This window comes from Poeciliopsis prolifica, unplaced genomic scaffold (genome assembly GCF_027474105.1).
Source record: "Poeciliopsis prolifica strain line A6 unplaced genomic scaffold, Auburn_PproV2 SCAFFOLD136, whole genome shotgun sequence".
Lineage (NCBI taxonomy): Eukaryota > Metazoa > Chordata > Actinopteri > Cyprinodontiformes > Poeciliidae > Poeciliopsis > Poeciliopsis prolifica.
In genome coordinates, this window is record NW_026562511.1 from 311606 (window position 1) to 325775 (window position 14170).

General features: G+C 43.7%; 1 long non-coding RNA gene and 1 pseudogene across 1 annotated transcript; both read left to right on the forward strand.

The window, feature by feature from the left end:
* The first annotated feature begins 638 nt into the window (after window positions 1-638).
* LOC129355487 (coagulation factor XIII A chain-like) lies at window positions 639-8227 on the forward strand (annotated as a pseudogene).
* Window positions 8228-10534: 2307 nt separating this feature from the next.
* LOC129355509 (uncharacterized) lies at window positions 10535-13837 on the forward strand. The gene is made up of 3 exons (XR_008605282.1): window positions 10535-10619; window positions 12202-12351; window positions 13636-13837. It is a non-coding gene; the product is annotated as an uncharacterized LOC129355509 (long non-coding RNA).
* Window positions 13838-14170: the final 333 nt, after the last annotated feature.

Consider the following 14170-nt stretch of genomic DNA (forward strand, 5'->3'; position numbering starts at 1 on the left):
AAAGCAGAAAAACTCATTCTGGGCTGACTCAGCGTTTCTGCTAGCTCGTTCTCTGCTAGCTCGTTCTTTGCTAGCTCGTTCTCTGCTAGCTCGTTTTCTGCTAGCTCGTTTTCTGCTAGCTCGTTCTCTGGTAGCTCGTTCTCTGCGAGCTCGTTCTCTGCTAGCTCATTTTCTGCTAGCTCGTTCTCTGCAAACGAGCTAGCAGAGAACGAGCTAGCAGAGAACGAGCTAGCAGAGAACGAGCTAGCAGAGAACGAGCTAGCAGAGAACGAGCTAGCAGAGAACGAGCTAGCAGAGAACGAGCTAGCAGAGAACGAGCAGAGAACGAGTTAGCAGAAAACGAGCTAGCTAGCTCGTTCTCTGGCCTGGTTTTCGGCTTTTAGGTTGCATCTGTTTCCACATTCAGACGAAGGATAATAAAAAGTCTTTATGTTTCATAATATCTCAGATCTTTCCTTTCTTTTAGGCTTTTTTATTGGACGCGATTTCACACGAAGATTTTCCACAATGAAAAAAAGTTTTCGCTATGCGAGTCGGGTAAACATCCCGACATTATCAATATTATCAAAGCGCATCAGTTGAGCAACATGCAGTGTTTCTCTTTTAGGTGCCGAATAAAAACCTTCTCACTGATTACGATGATTTCCGGGAGTTCCAGCCGTTCCATGGTGGTGGTGAACTTCTGGAAGCGTTCTGGTTCCGCCTGGGCCGGTCAGGTCGTTGCAGCTAAAGACACGGTGGTTTCCCTCGGCGTCACGCCGAGCTCCAAGGCCATCGTGGGCTTGTACCGCATGTACGTGGCCGTCGCCATGGGAAACAGGATGCAGCGGACCGAGAAGGACCCCAACACCAACTTTTACCTGCTGTTCAACCCCTGGAACCAGGTACAGCAAAGTAATGAGCTTCCTGTGGGAGTTTCCTGTTTCCAAAGGTTAAAAGGTCTGACAGCAAACACGAAGACAAGAGTTCATTTATTTTCATTTTTCTCTTTTCTTTTTCTATTTACCACAATTATTTGAGAGCTCGTCTTGTTTTCTGAGAAAAGTCGCTGAACATTTGCGTGGCGTTTGATTGGGCCAGTGTGAGTGGGTTCTGTTGCAGAGGATGATGTTTTCTACCCGGATGACGCCGGACGCTCTGAGTACGTCCTGAACGTACATGGGCACCTCTGAGCAAGTGACGCAGCGAGGCTGGGTTTACGGACAGGTGAGGTCCAACGGGCCGCAGATCCCAGCGAATCTGCCCTTAACATTAAGAGCTTGTCGTCGCAGTTTGAGGAAGGCGTCCTGGACGCCTGTATTTACATCCTGGACGCCTGCAGGATGCCGATCCATAACCGCGGCGACGTGGTCAAAATGGTTCGTACTGCATCTGCTCTGGTGAGACCATCCAGTTTTATTTATCCACAAAACAAGAAGCAAATTTAGATTTTTGTTGGTTTTCTGTCTCAACCTGTAAACTAAAGCTTTTTTCCTGACCTTTGACCTCCAGATCAACTCCCAGGACGACAACGGAGTGTTGATCGGGAACTGGAGCGACGACTTCTCCATGGGAACGCCGCCAACGACCTGGACAGGAAGCGTCAGCTCCTGCAGAAGTACCACAACTCCGGAGCGCCGGTGTCATTTGCTCAGTGCTGGGTGTACGCCGGCGTCCTGAACACCTGTAAGACGCACTGTAAAACTACAGCAACACTGTAAAACTACAGCAACGCTGTAAAACTACAGCAGCACTGTAAAACTACAGCAACACTGTAAAACTACAGCAACGCTGTAAAACTACAGCAACGCTGTAAAACTACAGCAACACTGTAAAACTACAGCAGCACTGTAAAACTACAGCAACACTGTAAAACTACAGCAACACTGTAAAACTACAGCAGCACTGTAAAACTACAGCAACACTGTAAAACTACAGCAGCACTGTAAAACTACAGCAACGCTGTAAAACTACAGCAACACTGTAAAACTACAGCAACACTGTAAAACTACAGCAGCACTGTAAAACTACAGCAGCACTGTAAAACTACAGCAACACTGTAAAACTACAGCAACACTGTAAAACTACAGCAGCACTGTAAAACTAAAGCAACACTGTAAAACTACAGCAGCACTGTAAAACTACAGCAACACACTGTAAAACTACAGCAGCACTGTAAAACTACAGCAGCACTGTAAAACTAAAGCAACACTGTAAAACTACAGCCACACTGTAAAACTACAGCAGCACTGTAAAACTAAAGCAACACTGTAAAACTACAGCCACACTGTAAAACTACAGCAGCACTGTAAAACTACAGCAGCACTGTAAAACTAGAGCAGCACTGTAAAACTACAGCAACACTGTAAAACTACAGCACCGCAGAAAACTACAGCAACACTGTAAAACTACAGCAACATTGTAAAACTACAGCACCGCAGAAAAACTACAGCAACACTGTAAAACTACAGCAGCACTGTAAAACTACAGCACCGCAGAAAAACTACAGCAACATTGTAAAACTACAGCAACACTGTAAAACTACAGCAACATTGTAAAACTACAGCAACACTGTAAAACTACAGCAGCACTGTAAAACTACAGCAGCACTGTAAAACTACAGCACCGCAGAAAAACTACAGCAACACTGTAAAACTACAGCAACATTGTAGAACTACAGCACCGCAGAAAAACTACAGCACACACTGTAAAACTACAGCAGCACTGTAAAACTACAGCAGCACTGTAAAACTACAGCAGCACTGTAAAACTAAAGCAACACTGTAAAACTACAGCCACACTGTAAAACTACAGCAGCACTGTAAAACTAAAGCAACACTGTAAAACTACAGCAGCACTGTAAAACTACAGCAACACTGTAAAACTACAGCAGCACTGTAAAACTACAGCAGCACTGTAAAACTAAAGCAACACTGTAAAACTACAGCCACACTGTAAAACTACAGCAGCACTGTAAAACTAAAGCAACACTGTAAAACTACAGCCACACTGTAAAACTACAGCAGCACTGTAAAACTACAGCAGCACTGTAAAACTAGAGCAGCACTGTAAAACTACAGCAACACTGTAAAACTACAGCACCGCAGAAAAACAGCAACACTGTAAAACTACAGCAACATTGTAAAACTACAGCACCGCAGAAAAACTACAGCAACACTGTAAAACTACAGCAGCACTGTAAAACTACAGCACCGCAGAAAAACTACAGCAACATTGTAAAACTAGAGCAGCACTGTAAAACTACAGCAACACTGTAAAACTACAGCACCGCAGAAAAACTACAGCAACATTGTAAAACTACAGCAACACTGTAAAACTACAGCAACATTGTAAAACTACAGCAACACTGTAAAACTACAGCAGCACTGTAAAACTACAGCAGCACTGTAAAACTACAGCACCGCAGAAAAACTACAGCACCACACTGTAAAACTACAGCAGCACTGTAAAACTACAGCAACACTGTAAAACTACAGCAACATTGTAAAACTACAGCAACACTGTAAAACTACAGCAGCACTGTAAAACTACAGCAACACTGTAAAACTACAGCAGCACTGTAAAACTACAGCACCGCAGAAAACTACAGCAACACTGTAAAACTACAGCAACATTGTAGAACTACAGCACCGCAGAAAAACTACAGCACCACACTGTAAAACTACAGCAGCACTGTAAAACTACAGCAACACTGTAAAACTACAGCAACATTGTAAAACTACAGCAACACTGTAAAACTACAGCAGCACTGTAAAACTACAGCGACACTGTAAAACTACAGCGACACTGTAAAATTACAGCAACATTGTAAAACTACAGCAACACTGTAAAACTACAGCACAGCACTGTAAAACTATAGCAACACTGTAAAACTACAGCAACACTGTAAAACTACATTAACACACTGTAAAACTACAGCAACACACTGTAAAACTACAGCGACACTGTAAAACTACAGCGACACTGTAAAACTACAGCAACACTCTAAAACTACAGCACTGCTGTAAAACTACAGCACCGCACTGTAAAACTACAGCAGCACTGTAAAACTACAGCAACGCACTGTAAAACTACAGCAACGCACTGTAAAACTACAGCAACGCACTGTAAAACTACAGCACCGCACTGTAAAACTACAGCAACGCACTGTAAAACTACAGCAACGCACTGTAAAACTACATCAATCACTGTAAAACTACAGCAAAGCACTGTAAAACTACACCAACGCACTGTAAAACTACAGCAACACACTGTAAAACTACAGCAACACACTGTAAAACTACAGCAACACTGTAAAACTACAGCAACACTGTAGTTTGTCAATGCATGAAACGTTTGCTGAAAGTTAAGCTAATGGTTTAAAAGACCAAAAGCTTGTGGGTAAAAGAGTTGGGTTAGGGTTAGAAAAGGAGTATTTGCAGATAGTTAATCTGCAAATACTCCTTTAGGATCAAGTTTGTTGTTAAGTGTAGAAATGTCTCAAAGGATCTGCTAAAATGTTGAAATGAAATCAGCAGCTTATGCTGCTGCTGAAAGGATAGAAAACGGTTTGTCTGTCTGCAGTCCTGCGATGCCTTGGGATCCCATCAAGAGTCGTCACCAACTTCAACTCAGCCCACGACAACACGGGCAACCTGAAGACCGAACTCATCTTCAAGCCAGACGGCACGCCTGACAGACACAAGACCCAGGACTCCATCTGGTTGGTCCAAACGCTCCACATGACGCCGGTTCCATGGAACAAACTAAACCTTATTAGGGTTTTTAAACCGTTTGGGTTGTCAACGACTGCCATGGCCGTCAAGGCGAACCGTTTATGGCCAGCAACAGTCACTGAGTTGGTTTCTGTGCAGGAACTTCCACTGCTGGAACGAGGCGTTCATGAAGCGAGTGGATCTTCCATCGAAGTACTCGGGATGGCAGGTGGTGGATGCGACTCCGCAGGAGACCAATGACGGTGAGGCAGAACACAAACATCCCAAACCCACAGGAAGCAGCGATTAACCCAACCGTGTCTCACTTTGTTTCAGGATATTTCTGTTGCGGTCCGGCGCCGGTCATTGCCATCAGGGACGGTGAGCTGTGTCACCCCTTCGACTGTCGCTTCGTCTTCGCTGAGGTTAGACTGGAAGGACATTAAACCTGATAAACCAGATAAATTAGTCAAGTAATCGCTGACTGTTTGTGCTCTAGGTGAACAGCGACCTGATCCACATGAAGAGTGACAAATATGGCAACATGACTCCATTCAAGGTGGACACGTCTTATGTTGGACAGTTCATTTACACCAAGTCATTGAGCAGCTGGAGACCTGAGGACATCACCAGGACCTATAAGCATCCAGAAGGTCTTCTTACTCAGCTTTATATGTCATGTGATCAAAGATTAGCACAGGAAGGTGACTGGAGAAAATGTGAATCTGCAGGGAGTCTGGCAGATCAGCAGACCATGGCTCTGGCTGAGCAGTACGGATGTTCTAGAGACCGCTCTGACTTGCCTGCGTCCAGCCTGTCCATCCAGATTGCAACTCAAGCGGTGAGGAAACCATCGATCCATCCATCGTGGAGATAAAACTTTGAGTTGTACGACATCACCAAGGGTAGTGAGACATAATTACTATAGTATGGGAAACTTAAGGGACACACTGGAGCACGGTGGGAAAGAGAGGTAAAATATGGTCATTTTCAGCCAAAACAGGAGACTTAACAGGTATAAACTGGTTCTGGAACCAGCGGGTTTACTCTCAGTCCATCCTGGATGTCTGAGTGTCTGTCTCTATGGGAGAGTCCAGACGCTCTCATTTCAGCCTTTTGTATTCATCATCTCGTTCTTTTAGTCTCTACCCAAATCTCAGGACCATAGATGAGGGTCGTCTGCTTTGAGTCAGCATTGAGTACATGCAGACCGAGGAGTGAAGTACGGCCCGGTATGTTGGAGTAACATGAAACTGCTGGGAGTGAGTGAGGTAAAGCCACCATCTACTTAGTGTACCGACCACAGACGGTTGACATTTCATGGTCCAACATACCAAAAAACTACATTTCTCATGACAAATCCCTTTGTTTTCCACAAGGTGAATGGAAGCTAGCTAGTTTGCTGAGCTAGGCGGACACCAAGCTCTGTTTCTTCTTCACTGTGCCACTTTGTGGCAGTCAGGTGGCTACTTGCCACTTGTTGCACAAACTCTCACGTTTAACATAAAACAGTTCAATGTGAAGGCTGTTTCCTGCCAAGGGTTCTCTGTGTAGCTCCTACTATCTCAAGGTAGTCGTGTCCGGCAGACCTCAACAGACCAAAGTACAACAGAGGACCTTAACTCTGTACTGCCACCTCTTCCCTCTCTGTCCAGGGCTACGTGGGGGATCCTCTGAGGGTTTCAGTGACTTTTTACAACCAAAGTGAGACGATAAAATCTGTGAAAGTTTACATGGAGATCAGCTCCACCTACTACACCGGCGTGGTCGCATCAGACCCACTGAAAGTCGAGGACTTCAGGATTGATCTGGACGCCTTCCAGAGTGAGCGGCTTTGGCTTCAGATCCCTGGCCTTAAAGAGGGTTAGGGACATTTTGGATATGTCTGTGTTTCTGTTGCAGGTAGCATTAAGATGTTTGAGCTTTCGCCTCAGGAGTACGTCTCTCAGCTGGGCTCTAACAGCAACCTGGAGGTCACTGTGACCGGACAAACCGATGATGTGGAGGTGTCAGAGGTCAAGACCATCGCCCTGAAGCTTCCACCGCTGAACATAACAGTAAAACCCAGACTGAACATCCATGAAATCTTCAACAGTCTGAAGATTTCACACTGATTTGTTGCTGTGTGTGTCTGTGTCCAGCTGAGTGGGCGGCCTCAGGTGAATCGTGACATGTACGTTATGGTTTCCTTCACTAACACCTTGGGGTTCCCCCTGACCGACGCCAAGCTGGCCATGGAGGGAGCCGGGCTGCTGGAGACTCAGCTCTACAACTACAGGTAAACCCGGTTCACCTGCCTCACCTGCAGCTTCCTGTGTTTCATATTTAAAACATGTTTCCTCCCAGGACGATTCCTCCTATGGGCCAAATATCCCACAAGGTCGGGTTCAGACCCACGAAGCCCGGACTCCAGACTCTCCTGGTGGTGCTGGACTGCGACAACCTGCCCGATGTAAACACCACAACGGCTCGCTCAAAACCAAACCTCAGAATTAGTTTTACAGTCGAATGAAGTCAAAAGATTAGCCAGCAGAATCTTCTTTGCTACAACTGAGTATTTAAAAATAAAATGTATCAAATAAAATATTAGCCAAAGTTTAAAACAACCAAAGATTATTGGGTTTTACTAAACTATTAGCAATAAACTGTAGCTAAATTGAAAAGTTACTTATTAAGAATTTATTGGCTAAAATTATTTATTGTCATCATTAACTTAAAAAAGGCAAAGCTAAGTACATAAGAACTTACATTTTTATCAAACTGCAGCTAAAAGTTGATGCACCGCCTTATTATGAAATAGATTTAGCAGCCGGCACGTTAGCTAAACGTTAGCGAAACGTTAGCTAAATGGTTAAAATTGTTCCGATTCTCTCAATTTAGAAAAAAATAAGTATTTAGACAGAAAATAATAAAACTTAAACTGTTGGTTAGCAGTTGAAACTACATTAATTTATCTCAAGATTGATCAGTTTACAGCAATAAATGTTAGCTAAGCATTAGCTAAAGTGATTACTGCTTGCTAAGTCATCAGCATTAGCCTACTAAATGTGCAAATGTCAAATAATAACAGTCTAAAGTACTGCAGCTGAAAAGACTTGAAAAATACAAGCTAAAAGTTATAAATGTCAAACTAACGTATCTACCAAAAACATAGCAAAGCTAAAGTTTAGGCAAAGTTTGTTTTTATGAGGCTAAACTTGACACTGAATTTGGTAAATCCAACAATGTTTCTCAAAAGTCTTAAATATTTGCTTCAACCTGAGGAAACTGCTGAGATCTGATGAAGTTTTAGCTACGAAAACAAAACGATTTTATTTCTGCTAAATGTCTTGAGAAAAAACTTCTCTATATATTCGAGATTTTACCTTAAATTTGACATTAAATTCAACAATCTGAGGAAACAGATTGTTGTACCATTAGCATCTTGATGATAATTGTCTGTTTCTTTTAGATGATGGCAATGGTGGAAGTCAAGGTCATGCCGTAACCTTTGGCCTTTCGTCCAGTGAGAAGAAACAACAAATTCTACAAATTACATCCATCATGATCATTTTTCTGTGGTGAAATCATCGGAAATTATTCTTAAAATCAACAAAATGCATAAATCAAACTTCAGATTGAGGATCAGTGTTTCCAACATGTTCAGATAATTGATTGGTTATAATCGCTCTCTGAAGATGCAAAAACATAAATCTGAAAGATTAACGTAGCAGTTAAATAAAAGAAGCTTCAGGTGGAAAATTGTGTAAATTCTAAATGAAATTTGAATAAATTCTGGATGGAGATTTCAGAATAAGATACAAGTTGGACAGATTCTGAAATTAATTAAGAATGAAGATATTTTTAATTTGCAGGACCAGAAATTAAAAGTTTGAAAAGTTTGTTTTATTGTAAAGAAACACAAAATGTCTTCATAAACATCCTCTTCTTTGTCTCCACATTAAGACAATTTAGATGCACTTAAATTTTACCAGCTAAAAGTGTCACTAAAAAAACACAAAAGGTAAGTTGGACAAAGTGGTTAATTTTGATTAGTGACTTTATGTTACAACAGCAAAAAGGTTTTCAGTTTTCATTAATTTAATATCAGTGTGGTTCATCTATAAAACTCGACTGTTCTGTGATTTTATCTTTAGCTCATTTAATGACAGTTAAAATTAACAGAATTAAAGTTCTTATTTTGTCTTTAATTTCAGAGAAAATTTGACTAACGCAGCTAATTTCTAACTAATTACTGATTTATTTTGGGCCTGTATCAAACTTTTAGACGAAATTTGTTCCTTTATGGAAACTGAACCAGTTTTATGATCTTTGACCAAATCAAGTGTGATTTTATCCTTTTGATTCTGTGTACTAAGAAATAAAGCATTTCAAACGCACTGAATGTCTCACTGATCTTTACAAGGAACTATTTTAAACCTCAGAGAATTGAGTTACTGCAAAGGCTCTGCAACAATCTTTAAAAGCTATACTTGTCTTCAGAACAGCTAAATAAACCTTTTTTAGTGCAACAAATGTTACATGACCTTAAAAAGACAACTTGAAAGTCTTCAGGACATTTATTGAAACCCATTTTATTTTTGTTTTAAGATTTTATATGAAGAAAAATATTAAACTTTTGCACAAAAACCAGAATGTTGAATATGCAAAATGAAAAGAAACAACATGATTTACAATTTAATGACAAGGAAATAGATCTGGACCAACATCAGTGACATTTCAATTCATTTTGGTGGTCAGTTTATACAAAAAACAACCAAACTAAACCAGCTGAGTCTTTATCTCAACCTCCAGTAGGTGACCTTTGACCTGTTTCTGCTGGTTGTTGTTTGTTGAAGTATGGCGGCGGATCAGGGCGCTGCAGTGACGTCATCCGGCCGCTAGAGGGAAGCAGCGCTCTTCCTCCCAGTCACTCCAGTCCGCTGAACTCCAGACCGACTGGTTTCTCCTGATCATCAGCAGCTTCTGCTTCTTTCCATCCGAGCAGCCATCTTGACTGCAGTCTGGACCTGCTGGTCCAGAACCGAACTTTGATGTTAAACTCAAAACAACCGAACCAAGCCGAACCAACACGAACCAAGCCGAACCAACACGAACCTCGGTGTTTCTGTCACCCCCCCTCCCCTCCCCCCTCAGCCACAGGTGAGTCGACGTCATAGCAACGGTATCTGACGCATCAGCGTCACCAAAACACACGCGGGGTTTTTCAGGAGCTGCGAGGACCGGAGCGGGAACCTCTACGGTAACCCAGAGGTGTCAAAACTGTCGCCCATTAGTGCCAAAATTATCTAAAAATTGTCATATTAAAACAGAAAAAAACAACATTGACAAGTTTTTAATAAAGCACAGCAGTCAGATTTTTGTAATAGTGGAATTACAAAAATTCCACTATTAAACCATGATGGATTTAATACAATCAACTTAATACAATCAACTTAATACAATCAACTTAATACAATCAACTTAATACAATGAACTTAATACAATCAACTTAATACAATCAACTTAATACAATCAACTTAATACAATCGGTTTAATGCAACCGCGATGGATCATGGTTGCATTAAATGACAGGTTTAGGTTTTTTAGGAATTGGGGTCATTGTCCTTGTTTGGAAACTAAAGTCTGGCAACTTTTGTTTTCTGTCAAAGTAAATGAAAACAGAAATGTTGTAAATAAATACTGAAGATTTGCGACCTGAGGGTCAAACAGATTCATCCAGAGGGCCACATGTGAGAGCTCTGCTGTTAGCACAACACAACCAAACCCTCCTGTTCTGTCTTTCTTCCTCTCTGTCCATCTGTCTGTCTCTGATCTGAGGATGTAGGAAGACCCATCCGGTTCCGTCCAGCAGGGGGCGATGAGCCGAGCCGTAAGAACCACAAAGTTTCAGCTCAAACCAGAACAAGGAGGCCGATGATGCAGGTGAAGCTTTACAGGTGATGCAGCAGCAAAAAGTGATTCATGTTCCTCTTGTTGCTGCAGTTCTGACATGTTTCCAGGCTGTTTGTGCTGCAGCTTTAACCAGGGGTTTAGTGTTGCAGTTTGAGCATGTTTTCTGTTTTTGTGCTGCGGTTTTAACCTGTTTCCAGGTTTTTGTGCTGCAGCTGTAATCTGGAGCTTGTGCCTCAGCAGGTGTGGGTCTGTGCGGCCGGTTGCTGGTCCCGATCCGGTTCTCTGGCTCGCCGCTCTCAGGCTGCAAGGCAAACAACTGTTACCTACAAATCATCCGTCTCTATTGGAAACCGGTTTTTCTCCCCCGCCTGCTGCTCCCTCATGCATCCTCCCTCCCCCTCCTCGTCTCTCTGCAGAACACGTCTGGTTGCAGTTTGCTGCGGCTGTGTTGTGCTGCGCTGGAGGACGCCGGGCCGAACCGGGCCGGGTTGGTTGGGTCGGTCAGTAGAACATGTGTTGCTGTTGCTGGCCTGCAGCAGCGGGAGCAGCATGTGCTCTTCATCCCCCACACCGCCGACAGGTGTTGGCTTCATGTGACTGCCTGCCTGTCCGGACAGCGCTCCAAGGAGGAGGAGGAGGAGGAGGAGGAGGAGGGGGGGGGGGGAGGAGGGAGGGGGGGAGGGGGGAGGAGGAAGAGGGGGAGGGGGGAGAGGAGGAGGAGGAGGAGGAGGAGGAGAGGAGGGGAGAGGAGGGGAGGAGGGAGGAGGAGAGGAGGAGGGAGGAGGAGGAGGAGGGGAGGAGGAGGACAGGAGGAGGAAGAGGGGGGAGAGGGGAGGGGGGGGAGGAGGAGGAGGAGGAGGAGGAGGAGGAGGAGGAGGAGGAGGAGGAGGAGAGGAGGGAGGGAGGAGGAGGAGGAGGAGGAGGAGGAGGAGGAGGAGGAGGAGGCGGGTGTGTAAAGTTTCATCAACAACAACTGTGTCAACTCTGCAGCCTCTGGGTTGGGAAAGCAGCAGCTCAGGATACCTCTCCTCTTCCTCCTCTTCCTCCTCTTCCTCCTCCTCTTTAACTCCTCTGGATGAATGGATGAATGGATGAATGGATGAATCCACCCTTTTGTGTGCGATGGGTTGTTCCTGGGCAACAGCTCCATGGTTACAGTCCAATAAATAACATCACACTCGCTCCTCTGCCTCTGGATCTCAGGATGTGAAGGAAAAGTTTCTTGGTTTTTGTTTCCTGAAACTGAAGCAGATTCAGAATCCCAGACTGAGCGTCTGATCGGCGTTTCTGTTTGGTGAGTGTGTGAACGCACGCAGAGCTGCAGCGGAGAGCTGAAAACATGCAAAGCGCTCATTAGAAAACCCAAATGAGCTGCGGCAGAGGAACAGGTTTGGAGTGGGACGCGCCGAAAGAGAAGATCTTTGTTTTTTTGCTGCTTTTTGTTTCGTTTGTTTACTTTATGAAAATATAAAGAGGAGTTCTGCTGACATGACAACCAGATGTGAAACAGAATCTGAAAAGTCTTTTCATATAGATTTCCAGTCAGCTCCAGGCCTGGACTTTGACTAGACCATTGTAACCTTTAACTTTGACCTCTGGTCTTCATGTTTAGGGTCAGTTTCCTCAATCTCAGATTTAACCTGAGATTCTTCTCTGTTGACCTGAGAAGCCAGGGATGTCCAAAGTGTGGCCCAGGGGCCATATGGGGACGTCTGGATGACTTTGTCTGGCCCTCCAGTTGAACTCATCCCTTCAGCTCTGGGTGAGATTTTTACAAATAAAATCTTCTTGAATATATTTTTAGATATGAAACAAAGTGTTTTCCTTTAGTAACAGTGTTTCTGTTTTTACATTTGCTAAGAACAGGCAGCGCCGCGCGACTGATGTAGCCAAACAGAAAAAAGAGACACGAACAGATTTACAGATTCATTTTCTACAAAGATTAGATTATTAAATATCATCAGTTTCATATGTTACAAAGATAACAAATGTACCACAGCTGAATGTAAATATCTGGTTTCTCTCTGAAACACATTCAGAGTGTGAAGTGAACTGAGTCTTTTGTGAGTGAACTGAGTCCTTTGTGAGTGAACTGAGTCCTTTGTGAGTGAACTGAGTCCTTTGTGAGTGAACTGAGTCGTTTCCTGTCAGCCTGTTGAGGATCCACAGTGGATCATCGTCAGGAGGAGCGGCCATTAATCTGAATGGGGAAGTAAAAGGCTGTGATTGGATTAGTGACGTAACCATGTTATCTGTCTGCCTGTGTGTGTGTGTGTGTGTGTGTGTGTGTGTGTGTGTGTGTGTGTGTGTGTGTGTGTGTGTGTGTGTGTGTGTGTGTGTGTGTGTGTGTGTGTGTGTGTGTGTGTGTGTGTGTGTGTGTGTGTGGTGTGTGTGTGTGTGTGTGTGTGTGTGTGTGTGTGTGTGTGTGTGCTTATTTAGAACTGTTTCACTGACATTTGAGGTAAAATTGAAACAATCTGTGTCAGCTATAATGCTGTTTATTGGGCCAATTTTCAGTTTTTGCATTTAATCAACATGACAAAGAAAATTTTACCTTTTTTTTATTGAACTTGTTGATTATTTTCATAACCCAGCGAAATAAGATGGGATTTGGCGACAGTCAAACCAACACAAAATGAAATCCCATTTATCATGTTTGTTTTTACATCAGCTAGCTTAAGCTGCTACAGGAAGTTGTAAAAGTGGTAGCATCATGACTAGCATTAGCCTCAGAAAGCTAACTAAGAGAGCAAACTCGTGGCTGTTTTACCTTCCAGGTAGTAAAATTCATCATGTTAACATCAGTTTGTGAATTTTTGACTCAAACTGAGACTTTTTGTTCCGTTGATTCTGAGCTTCTGACTCATTTTAACGTCAACATGTTGAGTTTCCATAAGTTATTTAATATGGATTATGTGACTAAAAGGAACAAAACCCCAGACATTAAAATGTTTCTGATGCTTCAAGTGAACAAATGATGGAGCGGATGAAGCAGGTTACAAACTGGGATCAGAGTTCATGCTTTAATAAACTCTTGTTGTTCCAGCAGGTCGAACCAAAACATCTGTGGGTCAAACTGAAAGAAGCAGCAGCAGCAGCCGTGACTCAGACGTCTTGGTTCTGGTTAAATCTCCCCTCAGATCCGGTTTCCTCCCGGGGAACCGAGTTCCTCAAAAGCTCCGAGTCCCACAGGAAGCATCGCTGCCGCGCCGGCCTGTCCGGCAGGAACGCTGCAGGATGCCCGCTCTGATGCCCGCTCTGATGCCCGCTCTGATGCCACACGCTGCACGGCAGGAAAACCTCAGGCCAAACCTGGAATCATCTCAACTGAACAGCAGCAGAGAGGAGGAAGTGAAAACAAGAACTGCCTTCATCTTGACTTTATCAGAACTCAGTAAAAGTGTCAGAGAGCCGCTGCGTTCTGGTGGTTCGGTGTGAAAGCGGCGCTGCTGCTGCAGGAGACAAACAGGAGCAGCTCAAAATGTCTGACAGAGCTGGAAACACCCAGATCCTTCATCAGCAGCAGGCCGAACCAGCCCGAGACAGGCGGAGAGGCTCTTCCTGCTCGGCTGCAGCCGCCC